Source organism: Sciurus vulgaris, assembly GCF_902686455.1.
Source record: "Sciurus vulgaris genome assembly, chromosome: 7".
Taxonomy (NCBI): Eukaryota; Metazoa; Chordata; class Mammalia; order Rodentia; family Sciuridae; genus Sciurus; species Sciurus vulgaris.
The window spans coordinates 156,420,609-156,448,354 of record NC_136467.1 but is presented as its reverse complement, the minus strand read 5'-3'; the positions used below and the strand labels follow the sequence as shown (position 1 = coordinate 156,448,354).

Below are 27,746 nucleotides of genomic sequence, written 5' to 3'. Positions count from 1 at the left end.
ATTTAAATAACCATATGATTCTTGTCCTTAAGTCTATTGACATGATGGATTACGTTTATTGATTTACAAATGTTGAACCATCCTTGCATTCCAGGGATGAACCCCACTTGATCGTGGTGCACAATTTTCTTAATATGTTTTTGGACACGGTTTGCCAATATTTTGTAAAGGATCTTTGCATCTATATTCGTCAAGGATATTGGTATGAAATTTTTTTCCCTTGATGTGTCTTTGCCTGGTTTGGGTATGAGGTCGATATTAGCTTCATAGAATGAGTTCGGTAGGGTACCCTCATTTTCTATTTCCTGGAATACTTTGAGAAGTATTGGAATGAGTTCTTATGTTTTGTATTTCACTAGTATTTGTTGTGATATTTCCTTGTTCATTCTGAATTTTACTAATTTGAGTTTTCTCTCTCTTTCTCTTTTTTAATGTGGTTAAGGGTTTATCAATTTTGTTTATTTTTTCAAAGAATCAACTCTTTATTTTGTTAATTTTTTTGATTGTTTCTTTTGTTTCAATTTCATTGAAATCAGCTCTGATTTTAACTATTTCCTGTCTTCTACTACTTTTGATGTTGGTCTGCTCTTCTTTTTCTAGAACGTTGAACTGCAGTGTTAAGTCACTTATTTTTTGATTTTTTTCTTCTTTCGTTGAATGTGCTCCATGAAATAAATCTTCCTCTAAGTACTGCTTTCATAGTGTCCCAGTGATTTTGGTAAGGTGTGCTTTTGTTCTTGTTTACTTCTAACAATTTTTCCCCCTCCTTATGTGTTCTGTTATCCATTCATCATATAATAGTGTATTATTTAATCTCCAGGTGTTGGAGAAGTTTCTGTTTTTTATTCTGTCATTTATTTATAATTTTAATCCATTATGATCTGATAGAATACAAGGTAGTATCTCTATCTTATTTGCTAACATTAGCTTTGTGGCATAATATATGGTCTATTTAAGAGAAGGATCCATGTGCTGCTGAGAAGAAAGTGTATTCACTCTTTGCTGGATGATTTATTCTATAAATGTCCATTCAGTCTAAATTCTTGATTCTTTATTGTGATCTATGGTTTCTTTGTTCAATTTTTGTTTGGAAGATCTGTCTAGTGGGGAGTGAGATGTGTTAAAATCGCCTAGTATTATTGTCTTGTGGTCTATTTGATTTCTGGAATTGAGAAGGATTGATTTGATGTACATAGGTGAGCCACTGTTTGGGGCATAGATATTTATGATTGTTATGTCTTGTTGGTGTATGATTCCCTTAAGCAGTATGAAATGTCCTTTATCCCTTCTGACTAACTTTGGCTTGAAATCCACATTACCTGATATGAGGATGGATACTCTGGCTTTTTTGCTGAGTCCATGTTCATGGTATGTTTTTTCCCTTCCTTTCACCGTTAGTTGTGGGTATCTCTTTCTATGAGATGAGTCTCTTGCAGGCAGCATTTTGTTGGATCTTTCTTTTTAATACAGTCTGCTAGTCTATGTCTTTTGATTGATGGTTCAGGCCAAACATTCAGGGTTATTATTGTGATATAATTTGTATTCCCAATCATTTGACTCATTTTTTTTCCATGATTTGGTTTCTTCTTTATATGGCTATTGCTTTAGGCTAGTTCCTCCCATTGCTGATTTGCATCATTGTTTTTCATCTCTTCCTCATGGAATATTTTGCTGAGAGTATTCTGTAATGCCCACTTTGTTTTCGTAAATTCTTTTAGCTTTTGTTTATTATGGAAGAATTTTATTTCATTGTCAAATACGGAAGTAAGTTTTGCTGGGTATAAGATTCTTGGTTGGCATCCATTTTCTTTCAGAGCTTGGTAAATGTTGTTCCAGGCCCTTCTAGCTTTTAGGGTCTGGATTGAAAAATCTGTTGATATCCGTATTGGTTTCCCCCTGAATGTAATTTGGTTCTTTTCTCTCACAGCCTTTAAAATTCTGTCTTTATTTTGTATGTTAGGTATTTTCATTATAATGTGCCTTGGTGTGGGTCTGTTGTAATTTTGTGTATTTGGAGTCCTATAAGCCTCTTGAACTTGATTTTCCATTTCATTCTTCAGATTTGGGAAATTTTCTGATATCATTTCATTGAATAGATTGTTCATTCCTTTGGTTTGTTTCTCTAAGCCTTCCTCAATCCCAATAATTCTTAAATTTGGCCTTTTCATAATATACCATAATTCTTGTAGATTCTGTTCATGATTTCTTACCCCTTTCTCTGTTTTGACAATTTTGTTTTCAACATTACATATTTTGACTTCATTGTCTGAGGTTCTGTCTTCCAGGTGTTCTATCCTATTGGATATGCTTTCTATGGAGTTTTTAAATAGGTTTATTGTTTCCTTCATTCCAAGGGTTTCTGTTTGTTTTTTTTTTTTTTTGTTTTTGTTTTTTTTTTTTTCAGTATCTGTAAGTCTTTATTGAAATGATGTTTTGCTTCCCATATTTGCTCTTTTAACTGTTGATTGGGGCAATCATTCAATGCCTGATTTACTCTTTCTTCTCTTCCTTCAATGCCTGCATTTGCTCTCTCATCTTCTCATTTGCTTCCCTGATTGTTTTAATTATGTACATTCTGAACTCCCTTTCTGACATTTCTTCTGCTGTGCTGTCATTGGTTTTTTTTGATATAGTATCTAGGTTTTTTTGGGACATTTTCTTCCCTTGCTTTCTCATATTGTTCAGATATCAGTGGGACTCTGAGATATTGCAGATTTCCTCTATTGGCTTATAGTGTCCCTTTAGATTTCCAGTATATCACCTCCCAGCCTTCAGTAGCCTGAAGTCTTTTAGGAACTTGATAATGTAGTGCTTCCAAAGAAGCCCCTAGCGCACAACTGGGTCCAGGGCTGGGAGCTGGTTCTGCGTGGAAATCCTCTCACTGGGCAGGCCTGTTCTGAGAAGCTGGCTGTGGACAGGGCCTGCTTCTGCTGGAGGGAGGGAGCTGCTCGAGGAAAGCCTCTCACTGCCCTGACCTGGTCCCAGAAGCCACCTGCAGGCTGGGGCCCACTGCTGGGTTCAGAGCTTGGTGTTGGCTCTGTGTGGAAAAGCTCTCACTGGGCAGGCCTGCTCCAAGAAGCTGGCTGTGGATCTCACCTGCCATCTGAGGGAGCCAGGCTGCTCAGAAAAGCCTCTCACTGTCCTGCCCTGCTCCAAGAAGCAGCCAACTGACCTGGCCTGCCGCCTGGGCTGAGCTTCATCCGGTGGGAGAGACTCATCCCATGCCTCTATATTGGTCCGAGTCTCTCAATACCTCCCCTTCTTGAAAATGAGTTCTGGAGCGACTGGAGATGCAGTCACCCTCTAGTCCACCAATTGAGTCCTACAATGGAAGTATTACTCTATCATAAGAATATAAAATCATGGCATTTGCAGGCAAATGGAGGAATGGGAAGAATATTATGCTAAGTGAGATAAGCCAATCTCAAAAAACCAAATGGATGATGACAATAATGGGGGGTAGGAGGGAGGCAAGTATGGAGGAAGGAGGGACTGTATAGAGGGAAAAGAGGGGTGGTGGGATGGGGGGAGGGAAAAATAACAGAATGAATCAAGCATCATTACCCTATGTAAGTGTATGATCCCACAAATGGTGTGCCTCCACTTTGTGTACAGAGAAACAACATGTACCCCATTTGATTAAAATAAAAATAGATTTAAAAAATACAAAAAAATTAGGCATCCTTGATGACTTTGAGTTCATGTTTTCATCTCAGGTATTGCTTCCAAAATATTTCTGTTTTAAATTTTAGCCACTACAGGTCTGTGTAAACACTGCTGTGTTGATTCCATATAATAAGCTCTTCAGGATTTCTCTAAGTGGAGGTTTGTCTCACAAAAATTTAGGCAACTCTTTTGCCATCTGTACTATAACAACATGTGAGCTTTCTAAGGCACAACTGATGCAATTTTAATCACTATTTATATTTTACTGCTTTAAAAATACCTACTGGTATTTTGAGCAATAAAAGGCACTCTAGGAGTTACCCATCATGGCAGAGTGATCCCAAAGCCAGTGTTTCCCTTTTCTCTCCTCTCTCACATTCCACATGTGTGCAACAGTGTTATTCAAGTGTGTCATTCCATTTGATTATTATCTAATTATGATTTCAGATGCACTGTCATTTTATCATTTCAATTTCCACATTTTTAGAATGAAGAAGAGTGATACATGTGTAGGGAATATAAAATCCAGGCAAACCTTGACAAATTGCTTCCAACAGTCGTGAGCCACATTCTCATTTGTGAAGACACTTGTGTGTTGTTAATGCTCAGTCATATAATCCTCCTGATTCCACTTTTACATGCCATTCATTCCTAAAGGCTCTTCCTGGACTTGCACTCCATGCACTTGAGTCCATAGGAGATGACCTGTTGTGGGATGGTTCACTTTCTCTTTTTCCCAATGCTAGATTTTAGGAGAAAGCTCCACAGGAGAATGTGGAACTAAGAGAGCAGTACGTCCTTTATCGTCAAACACACCACCATTATATGAGACAGATAAACTCCAATTTTGAAGTATGACACAATACCTTTAACAAATTACATTAAATCTGTGTCAACAGGATATAAAACAACCACAAAGAAAAGGCTTCACCATTTCTTGCTAGAGAATTCAAACATGCAAATGTAAACAGAATCATGAGAAAGATATAGAGGGCAATGTGGCCAGGGAGGAAAGGTCCTCGGCCTCAACTCTGACGTCCTTTAGGGAATATAATCAAGGCATCAACAGCATCAATAGTATTTTTAAATGGATTAATCTAATACCATATTGCCATATCTGTGCATTCTACATGGATATATATTTTTGGTTCCATTTAAGAAGGGAAATTTCATTTACTTCATTAAAATCAGAATATGATGGGAGTTGTGAAGAAGGGGAACAAATACTGACCAATGAGCTCTTGAAACAGGCCATGAATTGAGACCAATACCCACGCCTCAATACTGGAGAAAAATGCATTTAAATTGTGAATTAGAAATCAGAAAAGACAAAATAAAACTAAATTATTTTTATTATACCTCCATTCATCTTTCTATCTTGTATTTGATTTTCCATTTCATTCTTCAGATTTGGAAAAGTTTCTGATATTATTTCATTGAATAGGTTGTTCATTCCTTTGGTTTGTATCTCTGTGCCTTCCTCAATCCCAATAATTCTTAAATTTGGTCTTTTTTATGATGTCCCATAATTCTTGGAGATTCTGTTCATGATTTCTTACCATCTTCTCTGTTTGGGCAACTTTATTTTCAAGATTAAATATTTTGTCTTCATTGTCTGAGGTTCTGTCTTTAAGTGGCCTAGTCTTTGGTGATGCTTTCCATTGAGTTTTTTATTTGGTTCATTGTCTTCATCATTTCAAGGATTTCCGGTTTTTTGTTTGTTTGTTTGTTTGTTTGTTTGTTCGTTTGTTTGTTTAGAATCTCTATCTCTTTGTTGAAATGATCTTTTGCTTCCTGCAGGCGCTCTTTCAGCTTATTGGTATTATCATTCATTGCCTGCATTTGCTCTCTTATCTCATCCTTTGCTTCACGAATCATCTTAATCATGTATAATCTGAAGTCCTTTTCTGACATTTCTTCTAACATACTGTCATTGGATTCTATTACTATAGAATCTAGATTTGTTTGGATCATTTTCTTCCCTTGTTTTTTCATGTTGTTCATGTATGTTCCCCTCTAGCAGTGCAGATCTGGGGTATTGCAGATTTCCCCCTATAGGTTTATAGTGGCCCTATAGGTTTCCAAAACCCTTTCTTTAAGGGGAGATCAATATTAGCGGTACCCAAATCAGACACTATGCAATCCTAGACCAAATAGCCCCTATGGGGACAATAACAAAATTGCCATAGTAAACAAAATGAGTTCAAGTATTATCTTCAGTAAAATAAACAGGTTTGCAATAAGGTCTTCAGTTTCTAATGGAGGGCAAAGAGGATGCAGAGCAATGAGAATGGGCTGTTAATGGGATAAGAAAAGAATATACAGAAGTTCTACAAAATAGAAATGGTGTAGAGTGTAATCAAAAGAAATTGGATGTTAGAATGCAAAAAAGGGAGAAAGAAACTCTGAGGAAACAGGTAATCAAAAGAAAAGAGAGCAAGAAAAATAAAGAAATAAAAACTTAATTTTTTTTAAAAAGGAGAAGAAAGAAAATCTATGGTATAACAGTCATATATTAATGAAACCTCCCAGTGTTCAGTAGCCTGATGCATGAGAGGTACCTGACAACTGAGCTACGGCTTCCAGGATTATCCAAGATGGCCACTCCAACTTTGAAATGTGTTGGCAAATGGGGAGCTGAAGCTCAGGGGTGGACGTGGTCAGCTGGAGGCCCTGGAGATGGGATTCAGTTGGTCTGCCAGGGGTCCTGGAGGTCGGGTGTTTTTGGTGTGGTTGTGGGATCCTGTAGGCTGGTGAAATCAGTTGGTCTGGGGGTCCCAGTGGCAAGGAGTGGTCAGTCGATGTGAGGACCCCAGAGGCAGGGAGTGAAAAGTTAGGCTGAGGTATCTGGAGACGGGACTAAGTTAGTCTGGCCAGGGTCCTACGAGCCCTGGCTGTTGTCTAAAACTGGCGTGCAGCCACGTGTAATCAAACCTGCAGGTACTGGTAACACAGTGAACTTCCAGGCGACAGCAGGCAGCTGGTGCTCCACTGGTGGTTGGTGATCAGTTTGCTGACTGCTGTCGAGTGATCAGGAGGTGAACCTCTGCATTGGGTGATGGATAGGTATAAGGCAGGCGATGGACAGGTGAGAGGCAGGCAAATGGCAGATGATACGTGCCTGACAGTGAGCAATCTGCAGTCAAAAATGGCGTCAATATGCTGGCAGACTACAGGTCATCACAGCAGACAAATGGGGTAAACACCAGGGGATCGATAAGCAGCAAAAACTGCCTCACCGAGAACAGATATCCTCTGCTTGAAAACCGGAGTTATGGAGCAACAAGGACCCAACCTGAAATATTCTAAGCTCATCTACTCAATACACACTGCTTGATCAAATCCTAAATACCACATCCAGGTTCAGCCTCAGCATGGGTACATTAAACCTGCACTCCCCAATGAGATTTCTCCATCCCTTTTATTTCATTCTATATATTCTTGTTATTGGAATGCAGAAGTCCAGGATCAGGCTTGGCCCCTCTTCCTGACACTACATGCACAGGTACTTGTAAATCCAGTTGCTTCAATGTCTTAAAAAATGTAAATTTGGCCATGTTTCAATTTCCATATTGTCTCTTGCTTTGTTGAATGTTCTCATTCCCATCTCTTATTTAGGTCAGCACCACAATTCCAGGTTTGTATTTTTCCTCAGAGTTATCCATCTTTGATGACAACAGCTTCCCTCTGTTCTACACACAGATATGACTATTATTTCACTCTTTACTGGTTTCCAGAGTCTCTGTAGTCCTCAATATGACATCAAACTCCAAACTTTACAAATGTAATTCATCAGGTAAAAATAAATCACTCAAGCACAGTCAGAAATCAGTCTATACTCTGAGAAAATCAGTTATGGAGAGCAGGCAGCAATTGAGGTGGACAGGGGGCCGTAAGATTACATTCCATCAGGGTCTTCTGGAGAGGGCTGAAATTCTCACTGATGACCTCAGCTATCCCTGAGGACGCCCCTGGACCAGTTCTGCATGGGGTGGTGTTTTCAAAGTGTCACAGCAGTGTATGAATTAGGACTACCCAGTTAGAACCACCTTGCAGAAAATTAGGTTGGGAGTCATTTGGCATGAAGCCATGCACTCAGTTAGGGTCATGAGGGCATTTTACAGCCCACTGAGAACCTTGGAGGAAAACAATAGCTCAGTCAACTCTGCAGCCTGCTCCAGCTTGTCTTTTTCTCACATAGTCCAACAATTGGGCTGCTGTGGTATCTAACTTCACAATTCATTTCCATGCAACTCCTGGACAGGTTGCTACCTTTTCCCTGTAATTTTTCACCTCAAATATCACCTGAGGAACTTCTGTCAAATGTGGTCAATTTCTCCAAAACACAAAGAATCTAGGATGTTGAAAAAAATCTTAGGATTGCATATATCAGGGTACATGGAATACAGTTCTACAGTTCCCCACAGCTCCTGCTATGCATTAAACCTTTGCTTTAAATTTCTTTGCTGAATGTCCCTGGGGGCTTGAAGAACAGGAATACTTTCATACCCAGTTTGGGCACCACGTGACCCTTGAAATCAGGAAGATTCATGATTGTCTTTCCAACTTTCTGCTCCTCCGACAAACAGGGAGAAGAAAACTGTCCCAATGCCTTAAAGTAAACAGCACAAGTCCTAATAAGTACTGTGCAATGCCATATGATAGAAGTTTTTATGATCCAGGGACAGCAGTTTGAACTTGGAAGTCAAGGATGAAAAGGACCACACTCAGAGACATCATGGCCCTGAGGACGTGAACAATTTTGTATTTCTTCTGCATTTCTAGTTGTCCTCATATTTTCAGCCCATTCCCTCTGACAAACTACATGCCTGTGAATCAAACTTGGAAGGCACTTCTGAGATATATAACTCACTTCTGTTTCACTCTGACAATCAAATGAAGAATGTCACAAGATAGAGTGGCATAATTCTGGATTGATTTCACAATCATAGAGTGAACAGTCCTAAAAGGAAGACCTTGCATTCAGAGAGAATTATCCTCCCCCAGCTGGAAATAATAACAAGCAGCTAGGCAGGTACATACATCCAACAAGGGGAAATCATCCCATGATCAATGTGAGATTGGTGGTCCTTCCTGCATGATACTGAAGTAACCTTAAAGAAATTGCTCTGGAATTTTAATACAAGCAGACTGAAAACAACATACTGGAATTCACAAAGAGAAACTATGATTTTAAATCCTAATTGCTTTTAGTAGACACTCCAACAAACAGACATATAAAGAATGAATTTGACTTAGAAATATGTTATAATGCTATGTGTAGGAAAAAAAAGTTAATAAATGGATGTAGAAAGAATGTCTTCTCATTAAGCACACTTCACTTAGGGACCTAGAAGAATAATCAAGAGAAAAATTGCATCTTTGAAACCCAATAATACACCAAATGCTAGGTGCAGCAATCTTATATGAACTAAGAATGCTCACAGAGTCATCAGAGGACAACATGGAGTCTGAACAAACTGAACTCTCCTAAAAGCAGACAAAGCTTCCTCAGGACCCTACATGGAGCTCTCTGATGAATTCCACCCTGAACACAGAGTCAACAATGCTCTGGCTTAGCGGAAGTTCTTCTGCTGTCAATGGCCCCTTCATCTTCCTGACCAGTTGCAAACCTATAGATACCAAAAAAGAGGGAAGAAGAGGCAAGGTCCTAAGACTCACAACCTCTTGGCAACCTCCTTGCTCAGTCACAAAGAGTAAGAATCTCTGCTCCTGAGAAAATAGTTGCCTGGCACCCAGAGTCAATCAGGTCCACTTACCTTGGTGTGTTGCAGACAAACTCTGCCTTGGTCCTTCTGACAAGCGGCAGATGCCCAGGTCCTATTTTTATCCTATGACTCTGTAGTAGCTCATTGCCTACAGTGATCCACTGCCAGGACTCCAGTTATCACTGCTGACACCTGTCAGGGAGAAGCAAAGCCCTGCAGAACCTCAGTCCCTGAAGGACGACTTCCCTCTCCCTCCACAATTACTGCTTTGTTGGGCTCACTAAGTCATGCCAGGCTCAATTGGGGCTTAATTATTTTACTAGAAGTTTGTGCAGAGAGAAAGTGAACAACCAGCCAAGTTTCTGTGTCTGAGTTCCCATGTCTTGGCCTTCCCTTCCCCTTCCCAGAGGCTCACAGCTGAACCAGAAAGAGTCCAGCTTCTGAGACACAAAGGGTCACCTCCCTCACATTCAAGGTCTTCTCCATGCACGGGGATGTTGGCATGTGATGACCAGCACTGGAGACTCTGCTCTCAGTGCAAGACCCAACCAGCACCTGGGCAGGTCAGGAGTCACTTTTCTCCACCTGTGCACTTTGGTAGATCAAGGATATTGACTATTCAATGGTTTCTTCATTACTAGTGAAATTTAAAAAAACAAACCGCTAAATACACCTATGTTTTCCCTCTCACCAATACCAAACCTGCCATATAGAAAATGTAACTCAAAATACAGGGAGATATTTTTTACTCTACTTAGAATGCCTTTCATCAGAATACAACTAGTACTTGATTCTCACCAAGGTTTGGCAAAAACATACACATTTATACATTGTTTATGGGACAAAAATTTGTAAAACATGTTGGTAAGTAGTATGGACACCCCTCAAATATCTAAAATGGAACCATCACATGATGCAGCTCTTCCACTTCTTGTTTTTTTTACAAGGAAACCAATAAGAGCTTTTGTGAACCTGCTTTCTTATTAAGAAGCATCTTGCCAAACACTTCTTTTCAATATTTGTTCCCTAAAACAGGATTGTTTCTCTCTACCTGCTACTGTTACTGCAGGAAATTGTACAGATTCTCTTCTCTTTGATCTCTATTAACACTCCATCTTTTGCTAGGTCTACACAGAATTCTGCAAAGGACAGGCTCTTGTGGAAGTGTCCTCCAGTGGCCTGTCCTCAGCAGGAGCAGTGACTCCAAATTCCTTACAGATTGGCAGACCTGATGACTATAAGGCATCAGCAGAAAAATGTGAAGAAATATCTTTTTAAATATATGTGATGAAATAATATTCACCCATAAAATTGCCATGAAATTGGAGGAAACTTAGGGTCTTCCTTGTAGGGACACCAACATGGGCTCATCTACCTGACCACACTCGCATGCAGTGCCCTGTGCTCCCTGCAGGCCCACTGCTCCTCTCTCCATGTTCCTGGTCCTGCCTCCTCTGCCAGCGGAAGCTTCTCATAACACGGCTCCTTTGAAAAGGGCAATCCTGGGCCAGTGAATGCTTGGACTGGCTCCCTCCTCTGTCCTCACTGTAGAAAATGATGTTGGATACTCCGTGAGGATTGCGAGAGAGGGATTCGAAGGATTCAAAGGGCCAGCTTCTAGAAAGTTATTTCAACAACACAGTTCATCTCTTTTACTTTATTTAGTCTGTGTATAAAATTAAGATTATGTGATGTTTCCATATATGTGTGTATAATGTACAGATGCACACAACAGGTGTATGTAGTGTGTGTGTACAATATGTTGAAATATTCACCACTTATGCAGAAAACATTGAAAACCTTTTCTTGCAGCTTTTTAAATGCACCCTACATTACCACTTCTCTCATCTCATCCTGCTGCTCATAGCCCACCAGGGCTCCTCCACTCCCTCCCATGTAACTGGTACTTAGTATCACTTGTCCACTTTCCATCCTCCCCTCCCCTAAACCTCCAGTGTTCCCCATTCTAATCTGGACTTCTACGGGGATCAATGTTTTTATATCCACCAAAGAGTGAGATCATGCAGTGCATTCCTAAGGCCTGGCTCAGTTCACCTAACAAATCATCTGTACTTCCATGCAGATTATTGCTAGTGCCAAGATTGAATTCCTTTTATGGCTGAATATTATTTCATCACATGTATTAAAAAAGATATTTCTTCACATTTTTCTGCTGATGCATTATATTTGCACACAATGATGGGATTTGTTGTTACCTATTTGTACACACACAGGATATAACAATATTATTTGGCAAATCATCTCCCCATGTACTCTCCCCATCCTCCCCTCTTCCTACCTCTTGGGCCTCTTCCTTGTACTGATCTCTCTTTGATTTCTTGAGATCTACCCCCAGCTTGCTTCTGAATTATACAGAAAACATACAACCCTGACCTTCTGAGTTTGATTTAGTTCCTTTAATATAATGATCTCAAGTTTTATCCATTCTCCTGCAAATGACATAATTTCATTTTTCTTTATGACTGATTAAAACTCTATTGTGTTTACACCACCACATTTTCTTTATCCATTTCATCCATTGGTCGACACCTAGGCTTGGTCATAGTTTGGGTAGTGAAAATTGTGTTCTTTAAACATGGACATGCGTGTATCACATCAGTATGATGAACTGAACTTTTGTGAAAACTACCTCAGTGTGGTTCAGCTGATCATGTGTGGATAAATGCCTAAATTTTGAGGAACCTCCAGTGATTTCTATAGTGGTTGCACTAACGGTGACATTGCATGGACAGTGTCAAAGTGCCCCCTCTTTCTCCATATCCTCTCCAGCCTTTATCTCTGTTGGTATTCTTGATGACTGCCATTCTGATGCTTTGAGATGAAATCTCTGTGTGGTTTTATTTGTGTTTTTCAGATTGCTAATGATGTTGAACTTTCTGCATTCATTGCTAGATCACTTGTATTTCTTCTTTTGAGAAGTGTCTGTTTAATTCATTTGCCTAGTTAGTAATTGGATAATTTGATTTTTTCTGTGAAGTTTTTGAGTTCTTTGTATATTCCAGGTATTGGTCTCTGTCAGAAGAGCAGCTAGCAAGACCCTCTCTCACTCTATAGTTCTCTCTTCACACCCCCAATTCTTTTCCTTGCTGTGAAGAAACTGTTGAAGTTGATGCCTCCCATTTATTAACTATGGACATCCTTTCCTGAGCTTTAGGGGTCCTACTAAGAAAGTCTTTGCTTGTGCCTACATCCTGGAGTGTTGACCCTATGTTTTCTTCTGGATTTGCTGAGCTTATGGCCTTATCTCGAGTCTTGGGTCCATTTTGAGTTGCTGTGTGTTCAGGGTCAGATAAGAGCCACTGGATGCTTCCTTGGCATGCACTGATGGCCACTGCAGTTAGTTCCACTCCTTGGCTGTTTCTGTTGCAATGAATGTGAAATTGCAGAGTCTCCTCAATAAGCTGATATAAGGTGCTTTGACTTCATGCCCACCAGTGCGATTACTGGACCTGTGGTAGCCCTACTGTGAATGTTATGTGGAACTCCATAGTGTTTGCATAACAGCTATATTTATTTTCACTCTCACCCACAGTCTGTAAGGGGTATTCTCCACATCCCAAGCAACACTGGTTGTCCTTTATCTTTTTGAGAATAACCACTCTAACTGGGGTGAGGTGCTATCACATTGTGGTGTAGATTTGCATCACTCTGGTGATTAGTGACATTAAGCAATCATGAGAAACATACACATAAGTCTGGTGCCCATCTTTAAATCAAGGCATTTGTTTATCTCTTGGCATGTTCTTTAGTTTTACTCTTACAATTGAATTTATAGTCATTTTTCCATTTAATTTTATCTTACCTTTTCCTTTTTTTGATTGTTTATGTTTTTGCTCTGCAGTGTTTGGTATAGAAACTGGGGTTTTGCAAATGCTAGGAAATCACTCCATCAGCAAGGTACACCCACAGTCCAGGATGTAAATTTTTGATTTTTATATATATTCTGTTTCTTAAATTTTTGCGAGGTACATTCTTTGCAAATGCTTTCAAAATAATCAATCTGTAGGTCGTCTCCTCATCTTGTTCAACAACTCATGACCATGATGATGTCCTGGGTATTTACTGTCTGTTTATATCTACCAGTTTTATGGTTGTGGGTCCTTTAAGTCTTAATTTGTTTTATCTGGTGAGACGCAGGGATCTAACTTCATTATTCTTCAGTAGCTATACAGTTTTTCCAGCACTGCTCTATTGAAAAGACTGGGCTTCTCTGGGGTCACTTCTCAGCACCTCTGTGGAGGACCAGGTGGCTGCAGATGTGTGGGTGGCTCAGGCTCCTATGCTTTCCATCGCTGTGTGAGTCCTTCTTATGCTAACACCACCATGTCTTGATTACAACTGTTTTGTAGTAAATATACTTTGGTTCTATTACATGATAATACCACCCAATTGATCTTTTTGCTCAATATTGTCTCGTTGACATTTTTAATTGTTTCTAGAATTTTTTGTACTTTTTCATAAAGCTCATGCTAAATGACATTGCCACCAACAGCATTAAAAAATAACGACAGTGCCATGTTTTCAAAAATATTCATCTCCTGCACACCGACCTGCACTCATACTTTTTACACATTGTCCATTAGAAGCCAACCTCACAAGCATGAGGAGGGGTCTTGTGATGACTTTGATTTGCCTTCCCAGATGATCAGTTATGTACAGCACCTGTTCAAATGTCTGCTGGGCATTTTATGTCCTTCTTGGAAAACTGTCTTTTCAGATCCCTCGCCCATTCTTCAATGGGGTACATATGTTTTGAGTTTATAGTGTTCTATGTGTTCCTGATACATGTTGCATATTAAACATTTATCAGACATACAGTTGGAAATATTTCTCATTTTGGGCTGCATTTTCCTTGTGTGGATTGTCTCCTTCTGTGGAGAAGCCAATTATTTTCACAGAGTCCCACCTGGTGGTTGGTTCCAATCTTCCTCTGCTTTAGGGATCACATCCAAAGTCCCCCAAGGAAGACCACAGTGGAGGGGTGCTTCCCTCCACTGTGTCTGAGGAGTTCTAGGGTCTATGACATTAACTTTCAGAGGGACCTGCAGTCCCTCCCTCTGGTGATTTTTGGGGAGGAAAGAGTGATCATCAGATACTACAGAGGTTAATAGACACTGGGGAGGACATGACAATGATTTCTGAAGATCCCAATGGCCGCTGCGGCCACTTTTTACACTAATCTAGGACAGTTTGATGGTCAGTGGAGTTTTAGCTGTGGCATTCAGGGTGTATAGCAGAAAGGAAGAAAAAACCCCAAAACTAAAATACCAAATGCTGGCAAAGGCTTTTAGCCAGATAGACCTGCCCAGCTTGCCACTACTGGGGGAACCCTAACTCCCAGACCTTCAGGCCCATGCTTCAAGTGAAGAAAAGAGGGCCACTGGGCATGAGCCTGCCCCAACCCCCTGAAGTTCCCAGGTCCTTGTCAAATATGCCACCAGCCGGGACATTGGACAGTGGATTGGCAGTGGATGACTAAAGGGGCCCAGGATTTATACACCTGATGAGCATCACCACTCAGAAACTCTGTGTAACCCTTATGGTGGCAGGCAGTGAGACCCCTTTCCTTATAGACATTGGAGCCATATTTTCAGTGCTGCGGGATTTTGGTGATACACTTCTGCCAAACCCTCTATTGTTGGTGTAGAGAGAAAACTATACCACCTCCTACAAAACCCTCCAATAAGTTACCATGTTGGACAATTCTGCTTCACTCACTCCGTTTTGATAATTCCTATGCGTCCTATTTCCCTCCTGGGAAGGGACATCCTAACCAAGTTGGGTGCCTCTATTTCTTTCTAACCCACCATGCTCCTCCACCAAAACTCCTCTGGTATTCCTCTCCTCATCACCTTGCAGGAATATACAACTCAACCTGAGTCTTCATATCCCCTTCCTCCCTCCTGTGTTGACCCCAAGGTCTGAGACACCCACACACAACCTGTACCCACATGCTCGCCTGTACTCATTCACCTTAAAGACCTGACAACCTACCCAGTTCAGGCTCAGTATCCCCTTCCCCAAAGGAGCCTCTTAGGGCTTCAACTAATCATCCAGGATTTAAAGCAGAAATACTTCCACCAACTCACCTTATAACACTCCCATCCTGGCTGTTAAAAAGCCTGATGGATCTTACCATTTGATGCAAGATCTCTGCATCATCAACCCAGCAATTGTCCCATCTTCTGCATTGTGCCCAATTTCTACACCTTGCTTCCCTCTGTCCCTCCTCCACCACATGCTCCTCTGTGTCGGATTTGAAGGGAGCTTCTTCACTGTCCCTTCACCCTGACTCTCAGGATCTCTTTGCTTTCACCTAACTGACCCTCTCACTCAAGGTTCTTCTCTGCTGACCTGGACAGTTCTCCCATAGGGATTTCAGGACAGCCCTCACCTCTTTGGCCAAACACTGTCTCATGATCTCACCTCTCGTACTTTCATTTGCTGCTTCCTCTTACGGTATGTTGATGATCTTCTCCTATGTAGTCCCTCTCCCAAGTACTCCCAAGGAGACACTGTTAACCTTCTAAATTTTCTGGCTGACAGAGGGTATAGGGTCCTTCCAGCAAAGATGCAGCTGTCTCAATCACAGGTTGTTTACTTAGAAGAAAGTCTTTCACCTGATTTAAAGTCATCACTGTAGAGAAAAAAGCATTGTTGCAGGACATGCTCACTCCATCTACCAAGGAAGAAATCCTTTCCTTTTTAGGACTAGGAGAATATTTACCATACCAGATCCCAAATTTTTCCATCCTGGTGGCCCCGTTGTATGAGACTTCAAAGGGCACTCCCACTGAACCTCTCCTCAATCAGGTGGAAGCCCCTTTCCAGATCTTAAGGAAAGCCCTTCTTCAAGTCCCAGCCCTACACCTCCCTGACATCACCAGACCATTCTACATATTGTACATGATCTGTCCCACCTTCACCCCAGTGGAAAAACCTATCATAAAGATTAGACCCTACTCTAAGAGGTTGTGCACCATGTCTTGCAGTAGTGACCACAACATTTGTCTTAACTGAGGAATCAAAAAAACTTTCTTTTGGGGCTCCCACTGAAGTGCTCTCACCTCATCACCTGACCTGTCCAAGCTTTTTACGTATAAGGTTCTGCAAATTCTATTGTCCTGTTGGGTGTTAGCTTTGAAAACTGCTCTTATTGAGGACTCTTTCATTTCCTTTAAAACATGCCCCCCTTTAAATCCAGCGACCCTTTTACCCCTGCCTTCTAACCTACATGCTTTAGCAACCCATAGGTGCCTTGAGATTCTGGAAGAGTTACTCCCCTGCCCCTCCAATGTGCAGAGGGAGCCTTTCACAACCCTACTTTCATATGGTTCACTGATGGGAGCTCTGTTCACCATGAAGGGATCCAACAGTCTGCGTATGCCATTGTCTCCCTGGAAAAGGTTGCAGAGTCAGGAACACTACCTAACAACACCCCAAGCATCAGGTGGAGCTGATTGCCCTCATCCACACACTCACCATTGCAAATGGGGAATCTCTCTCAATCTACACTGACTCCAAATATGCTTTTCACATTATCCTTTCACATGCCACTATTTGGAAAGAGAGACCTTCTTAGTACAAAAGGGAACTCTATCACCACCTTTAATTACATCCTAAACCTCCTTGAGGCTCTTTGCCTCCCAAAAAACATAGGCCTTGTACATTGCTGAGACCATCAGACAGACCAATCATTAATCTCTTCAGGCAACAAGGCAGATGAGGAGACTAGAAGAGCAGCCCTATTATCCTCACCAGCCTCCATCATGACTCTCCATAATCCCTTACCTCCACTAGCCCCCAACAGGGAGATACTTTCCTACCTCCTCTGTCTATTCCACCCCTTCCTTTCTTTGCTCTCAAAATTTGCTAAGACTCATTTGCAACGAACCTCCTCTGACATCTTTATGAAGGAACTCTCCTCCACATGTGAAATTTGCCTATGAACCAATCCTACAGCCATCAAACCCCCTATTTTTCCAACTCATTAGGTCTGTGTTGTCATTCCATTGCTAGACTGGCAAAGTGACTTCACTCATGTGACCAAAGGAAGAAAATCTGAATACTTTATGGTAATGGTAGACAGCTTCTCAGGGTGGGTTGAAGCCATCCCACCTCCAACAAAAGGGCAATAACTGTTTCTATCTTCATCCTTCATGAAATCAGTCCTTGCTTTAGAGTACCTACCTCCTTCCAGTCAGATAATGGGCCTGAATTTATCTCTCAAGTTTCTCAATAACTTACCAAGGCTCTTGGAATCTCTTGGCATTTCATCCAAAGTCATCAGGCAAAGTAGAGAGAACAAACTGAACTCTTAAAAGTGTCTTCACCAAACTTTTTTAGAACTTTGCCTTGACTTGGTTAAACTCCTGCCTCTTGCTCTTCTGCATCTTTGCTCACTCCCAAAGAATCCTACCAATATCTGCCCTTTCAAGCTGATGTATGGTCATCCTGTCCTTCCCCCTGGGATAATGACCCTCCCCACCCTCTTTCTTCTCATGTATTTATTCCTCCCCTAAACCACATTTGGGCATTCCCATTCACATATTTATTCCTCTCCTAAACCACATTTGGGCATTCCCATTCACATATTTATTCCTCTCCTAAACCACACTTGGGAATTCCTATGGAGATACACTGACTCCTCCCCGCCTAGACCCTTGTCTGGACCCTTGTTTCAACCTCTTCAAATAGGAGGCCAAGTTCTTATCTCTTCTCAGGAGGCAACAGCTCCTCTATCTCCCAAATGGCAGGGCCCCCATTGGTGATCTTGGCTATGCCACAGCTGTCAAGGTGCAAGGTTTAACAGAATAGCTACACAATTCTTGGGTTAAACTCTACTCTCAATCCACAAACTCCTCTCCAGCTTCTAATCCACAGTCTTCTTCCAACCAATACTCTGCCACCCTGGTGGGACCTCTCCACCTCAGACTGAAGGCCATCGAGCCCTCCACCCTTCTTCCTGTACCAGAGACTGAGGACCAAATCACTGATGCACCAGACAACCACACCCAGCAATGAATTGACTGGACAGCCAGTGACATTCTTGCCTTCCCTGCCATTTTCCCTGTCTGACATTTTCTTATCAGATTTTTCTCCAATAGATCTGTCCGGCCATTTTTTCCCTCCCAGACATGGGACAAAAACTGGAATCCCTGCGCCTACTGCTGGTCCTATCAAACCCACTGGGGTATGTCAGATGGGTGAGGCATACAGAACCAAATGCCATGAGGAATTCTTCACAGAAATACCCCAGATCCTACATGACCTGTTTCATCCTATCTCCTCATCTCCTCAACCTCTCCATTCACTGGGAACCAATACCAGAGGATTCATTCTTTTTTTTAATTGTAAATAAATGGGATACATGTTGTTTCTGTTTGTACATGGCTTCAAGGCATACCATTTGTGGAATCATAAGTTTACATAGGGTAATATTGTTTGATTCATTCTGTTATTTTTTCCCTCCCCCCACCCCTCCCACCCCTCTTTTACCTCTATACAGTCCTTCCTTCCTCCATTCTTGCCAACCTCCTTAACCCACATTCTTAATACAGATAGTCACAACCACACACCACATACTCAATTTAATTAACCCTCTCATGGAACAGGGACATTGGAGGTGCAGGAGAGCAGGATTTGCTAATCTCCTGCCTAGCACCCTTGACTTTAAAATATCTTTGACTTTCAACAGCACCCCCTCTGAGCAGGTGGATATCACCCCAAAATTATCATTAGTGCCTCTCTTCCAATTTGCTTCCAAGTGCATATCTTCCAAAAGAAGCCATTCTTTGGGTTCACTAGAAAAAAGGAAGTGCTCACAGAATGAGTGTTGCTTCTTTGCCAGCCAACCAGGTTTTGTTAAGGACCACATGAAACAGTTGCAGGAGGGCATGGAAAGGAGAAGGAATAAACTTACCTGAGGATCATTGTGGCCTATTTTGGGCCAATTATGGCAAATTATTCTCCCATTTATGTACCCACTCCTTATAATTGTCACATCCTGGCCTTTGTCCCCTGCATGTTGAGATTTGCACAAAATCAGATTCAAAAAATTTCTAATCAGACTATTAATCATTTTGTACTACAGGACTATCAGCACCTCATAAAGGAAGAACCCGAGCCTGGCTTCAGGTGCACTACCCTATTCAGTTCCCACCCCCACATCCTGCAATGACATCTCCCTCCCCAGAATCAGCTCTATACCCACACCCAGCAGGAAGCAGCTACTGAAGATGGATCTTCACTCAGATGCCCAAAAATAATTTTCCAATGAGAACTAAAATGGAGGAATGAAGGGACAATGAGTTAACAAGTCTTCAGCCATTCACTGCTCCCCTTCCATTTTGCTGCTGCCATTATTCTGTCAACCTTCACCATTTTACAACATACGAATGAGCCCACAAACTTCCTCATCAGCCATTGGCCCAATCATTAGCCCACGGATTTCTCATCAGCCACTGCTCCAGTCCTTACTAGTCCACAAACTTTTACTGCTTAAGAATAAATCCCTCGCCATTCTCTCTCCTCTCTCTCTCTCTCTCTCTCTCTCTCTCTCTCTCTCTCTCTCATCCTTGAGGGCAGACACTCTGTGCATATGCTTAATAAAATCTGTCGAGTGAGCTCTTGCACCTGGAGTGGTTCTCTGGGTGTTTTCACATAACTATTTCAACATTAATTTTACATTTATTTCTTTAAAAATATTTCAAAAGTGTTTTTAAAATCACATGACTCAAAAAGACAACAATGAGCCCTTATTAGTATACCTCTAGGAAGATCATTTCTCTGGAAAAAGGTACAAAGACTTCATTCTCTCTCATTATGCAAATTTTAATGTGCAGACAACAGTCAATTGAAAGTTTCGTATTCCTTCCTAAAACAGAATTAGTCCACATTGCTTTTTAACTGAATTTTAAATACACTTTGGTTACCAGAACATATGGTTCCACTTTGGACTTACCTGTTTTATAACAACTTTGATTAGATCCATGGGAATGGATGTAAATATGCAAATATCTTTAAATATATTTAAATATCTTTAAATAACAAGCAAAACGCCCCCTTTACTGGATATTATGTCTGATTTTAAAATAATGGGAATAATAGTGGAATCTAAAATATTTTTAATTCTGTATCTGACATGAGCATGGATATCAGCAACATCAGTTCCAGCAGGTCAAGAGCTGAAGAGGTAAGTGATCTTACTACACTTTGCCAAACTGATATTCTGTATTTTACTAGCAGAAGTGGTATGACAGAGTCTTCTCACATGAATGAGAACATCAGCTCCTTCCTGATGTGGAAGGAAGTAGAATGGGAAGGTGCCTGGGTCCCTCCAGCTTCTGATGACCTCTGTCTGCTCAGGACTGTCACCAGTTTTGAAAGGTGAGATTGCATCTCTGTATGACTCCCCTGCCTTACTGGATTTTGCATCACATAGAAAAACGCAAAACTAACATGATTTCAAACTTCTTGAAAAAAAAAATCACTGAAATGGATAATTTCTCCATGTCATTCTCTGTCACCGAGCATGACATCATGCAGCCAGATGTTCATCTCTGAATTAGTGCAAATGGCTGAATATTGGCATAGCCAAAGGTCAGAAACTCTTGTGCACTAATTGAAATGGAATCCTTCTGAAAGGAGAAAACTGAACATGAAAAGATAAAACAACCTGTCCAATAGAAGAGAAAGCTTGAGAGGGAGAAAAATTTGAGCAGTTTGCATCACAGGAGGGCATCTATAGAGCAGTATGGAGGCCTAAAGGTAGAGAATGTGCTGTTGGTACTTGTAGGGAAGAAATGCCATGTGTCCACTGGCCCAGCCCATGACACAGTGGAACACAGCGGCTCTGAAGACCATGGAAAGGAGAAAAACTAAACAGGTTATCTAGCTCCTTGGTAGAAAATAACAGTAATGGTTATTTTTACTAAGTTCTGGTATGTTCAGGCTGCTGATATCACTGATGTAAAATGCTAAGCTCATGCTTATCAAGGGATTGAGCATCCAAAAGAGCAGCAACAAGGGAAGGACGGTCCATGCCAACCTGAATGTATCCTCACCTGCCTGGAGGCTCTGGGGATGATGGTGATGACCTGGGCCACTGTGAGGAGACTGGTGGTACTGACGAGCAGGTCCCTGACCATTGTCTCCCAGTAAACCACACATTAGAGCCCACATCACCTATGAGGTTTCTCAAACCAAAACTGGATATTGTCCTTGGTGTTCCTTTGGTAAAAAGCATTAGTATATTTGTAAAAGCCACATGGATGAGAATAATATATAGATATCTTCTCAGTACCTCTATATAAGTAAATGTACTTCACAAGGACAAAGATATTCCCAGCATTGTCAAACAAGTAGGTTGTTCAAACTGATCAGGTTCAGACCATTTCTAGGCAGAGAAGCTTCGATGCATCAAACACCTTTGTTAGAAGGCAACAGCGGTGGTTGTCTGTGTCTATAGAATGCACTTCACATCAGCAATTTTGAGAATCAAGATACACAGTAGAGCTCACTGTGTCCAAAGAGCTCTTCCTACTCCTCCTTCTGTGATGCTCTTACTATTTCCTCCAATATGTTCTGAAATGTCACCTTAGAGACTCGCATTCAAGGTTCTGAGCATCCCTTGATTCTGAAGCTTTGACTGAGCTCACACTCAGGTCTGGCAGCAACTATGGTGCATTGAACCTGATTTTGGAAGGTTTAGGGCAGAGGTCTGGTGACTGGGAGAAGTTTCCACCAGTAGCAAGGATGACACTGGAGCCCTTGGGGCAGGATTCAAGTTGAACTTGCAATGGAGACTGTTAAAAGGGTTCAGTCACAGATAGTCTGAAACCACAACCCTGCAGTGTTGGTTGCACTGAAGAGGACACAGTTGGAGCATGAAGCTCACCAGGAAAAAGTTCTTCTTGTTTTCAGTCATACTGGTGTCTCAATGACTGGGTTTTTCTGCTGATGATAGACTATTATGTAAGTTTATATATCAGGAGTGTTTCGATTCCAGATTTGTATTTTACAGACCATTTCCTGGGTCTCCTTTTGTATCTCTATGTGGAAGCAAGACCGAGACACCAGCACAGAGTTATGACCAGAGACTCTGTTGTTTTGGGCTTCTTATTCCTGGTTATGATGCTACCTGCTGTCACCATTTCCAAACCTGTCCATCTGCTTCCTATTTGGACTGCAGAGCTTCGTCCACTGGAGCATGTTCTCAATAAGCTCCTACTCACATGGAAAGACATATGTCTGGGTTTATGGAGTGCAACTTAGATGTACTGGTTAAACATGGTCATTCCACCTTTAGACAGACACTTTCTACAGAGCAGGACTTCACTACAGAGAATGATTCCATTGGAGTTGTTGGTATAGTCCTGGACTCTATAATCAACGATGATGATGATTGTGTCCCATTCCTGGAAGGGCTCGAAGACAGGCCACAGAGGAAGGCACAGCCTGAACTACCTGCTGAGGAACCTGCAGAGTATCCTCAGGAACCAATGGAGCAAGGGGGGATAAACTTTCTTGTCTGTGTATTATACAATATTGATGATGCAGAAACACATACTGATGGCAGGAATCTCTACTTTGAACCAAAAGATGCCATGCTGGAAGAATATGTTTTAGGAAGCAGTCCAACTGTGGTTTTTCAAAGTAACCATCCCATTTCATATAATGAGGTACATTCCTTGAGAAGGTCTACAAAATCCTTGTCCAGGAAGTATAGGTATTCCATGTTTTTATATGATGACAATAGTGTCTTTGTGGTTTTAAATACAACTGTGCTATTCCATGTTTTTATATGAAGAAAATAGTGTCTTTGTGGTTTTAAATACAACTGTGAAATAAATTTTTTCACCTCAAACAACAACAAAAACAAAGTTTGAGGCCAGCATTTACCTGGAGCACCAGAGCTGCACCTTAGAACTCAGGCGTTGTTGGGGAGAGGGATAGATCTGCGGCGGGGTGCAGCGGCTGGAGGGAAAGAAATAAAAATGTGGAAGGCCCGCCTGATGTTGGCTCCTTTTCAAGTAGACTAAAAAACACTCTTATCCAGTACCATAACATTGAAGATGACAAGTGGCGAGTTGCAAAAAAAAAAAAAAAAAAATGAAAGATGTAACAGTTTGGAGAAAACCTTTGGAAGAATTTAATGGGCATCTCTAGAAAGCTCAAGGTATTATAGATGGCATTGTCAATAGTGTAGTAGACCATATCCGCCCAGGGCCGTGTCGCTTGCATTGGTTCATTTAATGACTTCATTGGATTTTTTGGGACACTTTGAAGAGAATTGCCATGTGATGCATTGCACTACTGCTGGTCAGCTCTGGAATATAATTGCCCCAAGAGAGTTTGTTGATTTCTCTTACACTGTGGGCTGTAAAGAAGGACTTTTATCCTGTGGAATAAGTCTTGACCGGAGTGAAACGAGACCTGAATTTGTTCGTGGATATAATCATCCCTGTGGTTGAATTTGTGTTCCACTCGAAGACAATCCAAACCAGAGTCTTTTGACAGGCTATGTTCAGATAGATCTATGCGGAATGATTCCGCAGTCTGCAGTGGATACGGACGTGGCAAGCACTTTCACCAACTTCTACAGTGATTTACAGAAAGCCTTACAAAAGGCATAATATGTTCAAACCCGCTGTCCTGTGATCCCTGACTCAGCTCTTTCCCTCAGCTGCAATGCCTCTAAAGATCGTCAGTTTCTCTCTTCTGCAGAACCTATAGAAACATTTGGGATGTTTTTGGTTTAGTAGCATAATGTTTTATTTTATTCCTAAAGTAAATTGCTATATAAAAGAGCATTTTTTTATTATTATTATATTTTCTTTTGTTCATTGTTTGATATGGCAGTGTATCTAGGAATGGAGAGTGTCACAGAAATACATAAAAAAGTAGGTACAGTCCTTTGGCCCAGACTATGAAAAGAAATTGAATAGTGCCTCAATATGAATATTTTGGTTGCTTGGAAATTAGATGAAGCACAAATTTCATATTTGCATACTATTGTAGAGCTTTATGAACATTTATAGAATTTTAATTTTTTGAAGGTAAATGTTAGTGCTTTTCTTTTGGTGTGTTCAATGAGTTTGCCAATGTCTCGAACAAAAGAAAGAAAGCCTTTCTTTGTACTTACATAGGGAGACTTTCATCGTCAGTTGAACTTGCTCTACTTTAAGTAATAAAGAGAACAAGAGTGAGAAAAGAATAGATATCATACTAACTATAGGTATAATACAAGTACAATTTAGTTTTGATATCTAAATAGCATTCTTTTTTTTCCATTTTTTTATTAAAAATCATAAATTTACATAGGGCAATGTTGTTTGGTTCATTCTGTTTATTTTTTCCCTTCCCCCACCCTTCCCACCCCTCTTTTCCCTCTATACAGTCCTTCCTTCCTCATTCCTAAAACCCTCCTTATCCCTAACCCTAAACGTAACGCTACTCGTAACGCTAATCCCTCCAACCCCCATTATATGGCCTCATCCGCTTATCAGCGAGACCATTCGTCCTTTAGTTTTTTGAGATTGGCTTTTCTCACTTAGCATGATATCCTCCAATTTAATCCATTTGCCTGCAAATGCCATAATTTTGTCATTCTTCATGGCAGAGTAATATTCCATTGTGTATATATGGCACAGTTTCTTTATCCATTCATCAACTGAAGGGCATCTAGGTTGGTTCCACAATCTGGATATGGTGAATTGAGCAGCTATGAACATTGATGTGGCCGTATCTCTGTAGTATGCCGATTTTAAGTCGTTTGGGTATAGGCAAGGAGTGGGATAGCTGGGTCAAATGGTGGTTCCATTCCAAGCTTTCTGAGGAATCTCCATACTGCTTTCCAGAGTGGCTGCACTAATTTGCAACCCCACCAGCAATGTATGAGTGTACCTTTTTACCCACATCCTCAACAACACCTATTGTTGCTTATGTTCTTGATAATCGCCATTCTAATTGGGGTGAGATGAAATCTTAGTGTAGTTTTGATTTGCATTTCTCTTATTACTAGAGATGTTGAACATTTTTTCATATAATCTGTTGATTGCTTGTACATCTTCTTCTGTGAAGTGTCTGTTCATTTCCTTAGCCCATTTGTTGATCAGACTATTTGTATTCTTGGTGTAGAGTTTTTTAGTTCTTTTTAGATTCTGGATATTAGCGCTCTATCTGAAGTATGGGAGGCAAAGATATTCTCCCACTCTGTAGGCTCTCTTTTTCACATTACTGATAGTTTCCTTTTGCTGAGAGAAGCTATTTAGTTTGAATCACTCCCAGTTGTTGATTCTTGCTTTTATTTCTTGTGCTATGGGAGTCCTGTTAATGAAGTCTGCTCCTAAGCCAACAAGTTGAAGGTTTGGACCTACTTTTTCTTCTATAAGATGCAGGGCTATCTGGTCTGATTCCGAAGTCCTTGATCCATTTTGAGGTGAGTTTTAGTGCAGAGGTGCGATGATAGGGGTTTATAATTTCTTCCGTTGACCATATGGATTTACACGTTTTTATCCCAGACACCATTTGTACTGCAACGAGGCTATCTTTTACTCCACTTGCATGCTTTGTGGCACCTTTGTCTAGTAGTGAGTAAAATTGTATTTATTTTGGGTCTTGTCTCTGGGTCCTCCAATCTGCTACCATTGATCTACCTGTCTATTTTGGTACCCTAATACCATGCCGTTTTGTGTGACTATTGGGCGTTTTTAATAGAGTTTGAAGATCTGGGTTTGCAATAGCCCCTGCTTCCACTCTTTCTACTGTAGCTGATTGCTTTAGCTATTCTGGGTTTCTTATCTCTTCCAGTTGAATTGTACATAACTTTCTCTGCTCTATTCTGTTACAGCGTATCATCATTGGGAATGTTTAATTGGAATTGCATTGAATTCTCTCTATAGCACCTTTTGGTTTAGTATGGACATTTTGACGATATTAATTCTTCCTATCCATGAACATGGGAGATCTTTCCATCTTCTAAGGTGTTCTTTAATTTCTTTCTTTAGTGTTCTGTAGTTCTCATTGTAGAGGTCTTTCACCTTTTTGTGAGATTGATTCCCAAGTATTTTATTTTTTTCAAGTCTATTGTGAATGGGGTAGTTTTCCTAATGTCTATTTCTGAAGATTCATCACTTACGCATCAAAATGCATTGCATTTATGAGCATTGATCTTGTAACCTGCTACTTTACTGAATTCACTTATGAGTTCTAAGAGTTTTCTGGTGGAATTTCCAGGTTCCTCTCTCTATATATATATATACATATCATCAGCGAACAGGGATAGTTTGAGTTCCTCTTTTCCAATTCGTATCCCTTTAATTTCTTTGGTTTGTCCAATTGCTCTGGCTAGAGTCTCAAGAACGATGTTGAACAGAAGTGGTGAAAGAGGGCATCCCTGCCTTGTTCCAGTTTTTAGGGGGAATGCTTTCAGTTTTTCACCATTTAAAAATGATATGGCCCATGGGCTTAGTGTAGATGGCCTTTACAATGTTAAGGAATGTTCCCAGTACCCCTGTTTTTTTCTAGTGTTTTGAGCATGAAGGTGGTGCTATATTTTTATCGAATGCTTTTTCTGCATCTATTGAAATAATCATGTGATTCTTAACTGTTAGTGTGTTGATATTGGTGAATGATATTTATTGATTTCCGGATGTTGAACCAAACTTGCATCCCTGGGATAAAACCACTTCATCGTGGTGCACTATCTTTTCAATACTATTTTTGTATGCGATTTGCTAAAATTTTGTTGAGAATTTTTGCGTTGATGTTCATTAAGGATATTGGTCTGAAATTTTCTGTCCTCATGTGTCTTGTCTGCTTTAGGTATCAGGGGTGATATTGGATTCATAGAATGAGTTTGGGAGGGTTCCCTTCTCCTCTATTTTATGGAATACTTTGAGAAGTATTGGAATGAGCTCTTCTTTAAAGGTTTTGTAGCACTACGGCTGAGAACCCATCTGGTCCCGGGCTTTTCTTTGTTGGTAGACTTTTAATGACTTCTTCTATTTCATTGCTTCAAATTGATTTATTTAAGTTGTGTATGTCCTCCTTGTTCAGTTTAGGTAATTCATATGTCTCTAGAAACTTGTTGATGTCTTCGAGATTTTCTGTTTTGTTGGAGTATAGATTTTCAAAATAGCTTCTAATTATGTTTTGTATTTCACTCTTGTCTGTTGTGATATTTCCTTGTTCATTCTGAATTTTAGTAATTTACGTTTTCTCCCTCTTTCTCTTTGTTAGTGTGGCTAAGGGTTTATCAATTTTGTTTATTTTTTCAAAAAACCAACTATTTATTTTGTTAATTTTTCCAATTGTTTCTTTTGCTTC

General features: G+C 40.6%; 2 pseudogenes across 2 annotated transcripts in view; one reads left to right on the top strand and one right to left on the bottom strand.

Annotated features, from left to right (window-relative positions):
* The window catches only part of LOC306667000, a 30,941-nt pseudogene extending 7,308 nt beyond the window's left edge, over positions 1–23,633 (bottom strand). Inside the window, exons 1-2 of the transcript in view lie at positions 23,557–23,633; positions 21,598–21,739 (exon numbers count right to left, since the gene is read on the bottom strand). The product of the transcript in view is annotated as an uncharacterized misc_RNA (transcript). The remainder of the gene's footprint in view (positions 1–21,597; positions 21,740–23,556) is intronic.
* On the top strand, positions 23,388–24,637 carry LOC306665837 (stAR-related lipid transfer protein 4-like; annotated as a pseudogene). Its single transcript has one exon. The product of its transcript is annotated as an stAR-related lipid transfer protein 4-like (transcript).
* Positions 24,638–27,746: the final 3,109 nt, after the last annotated feature.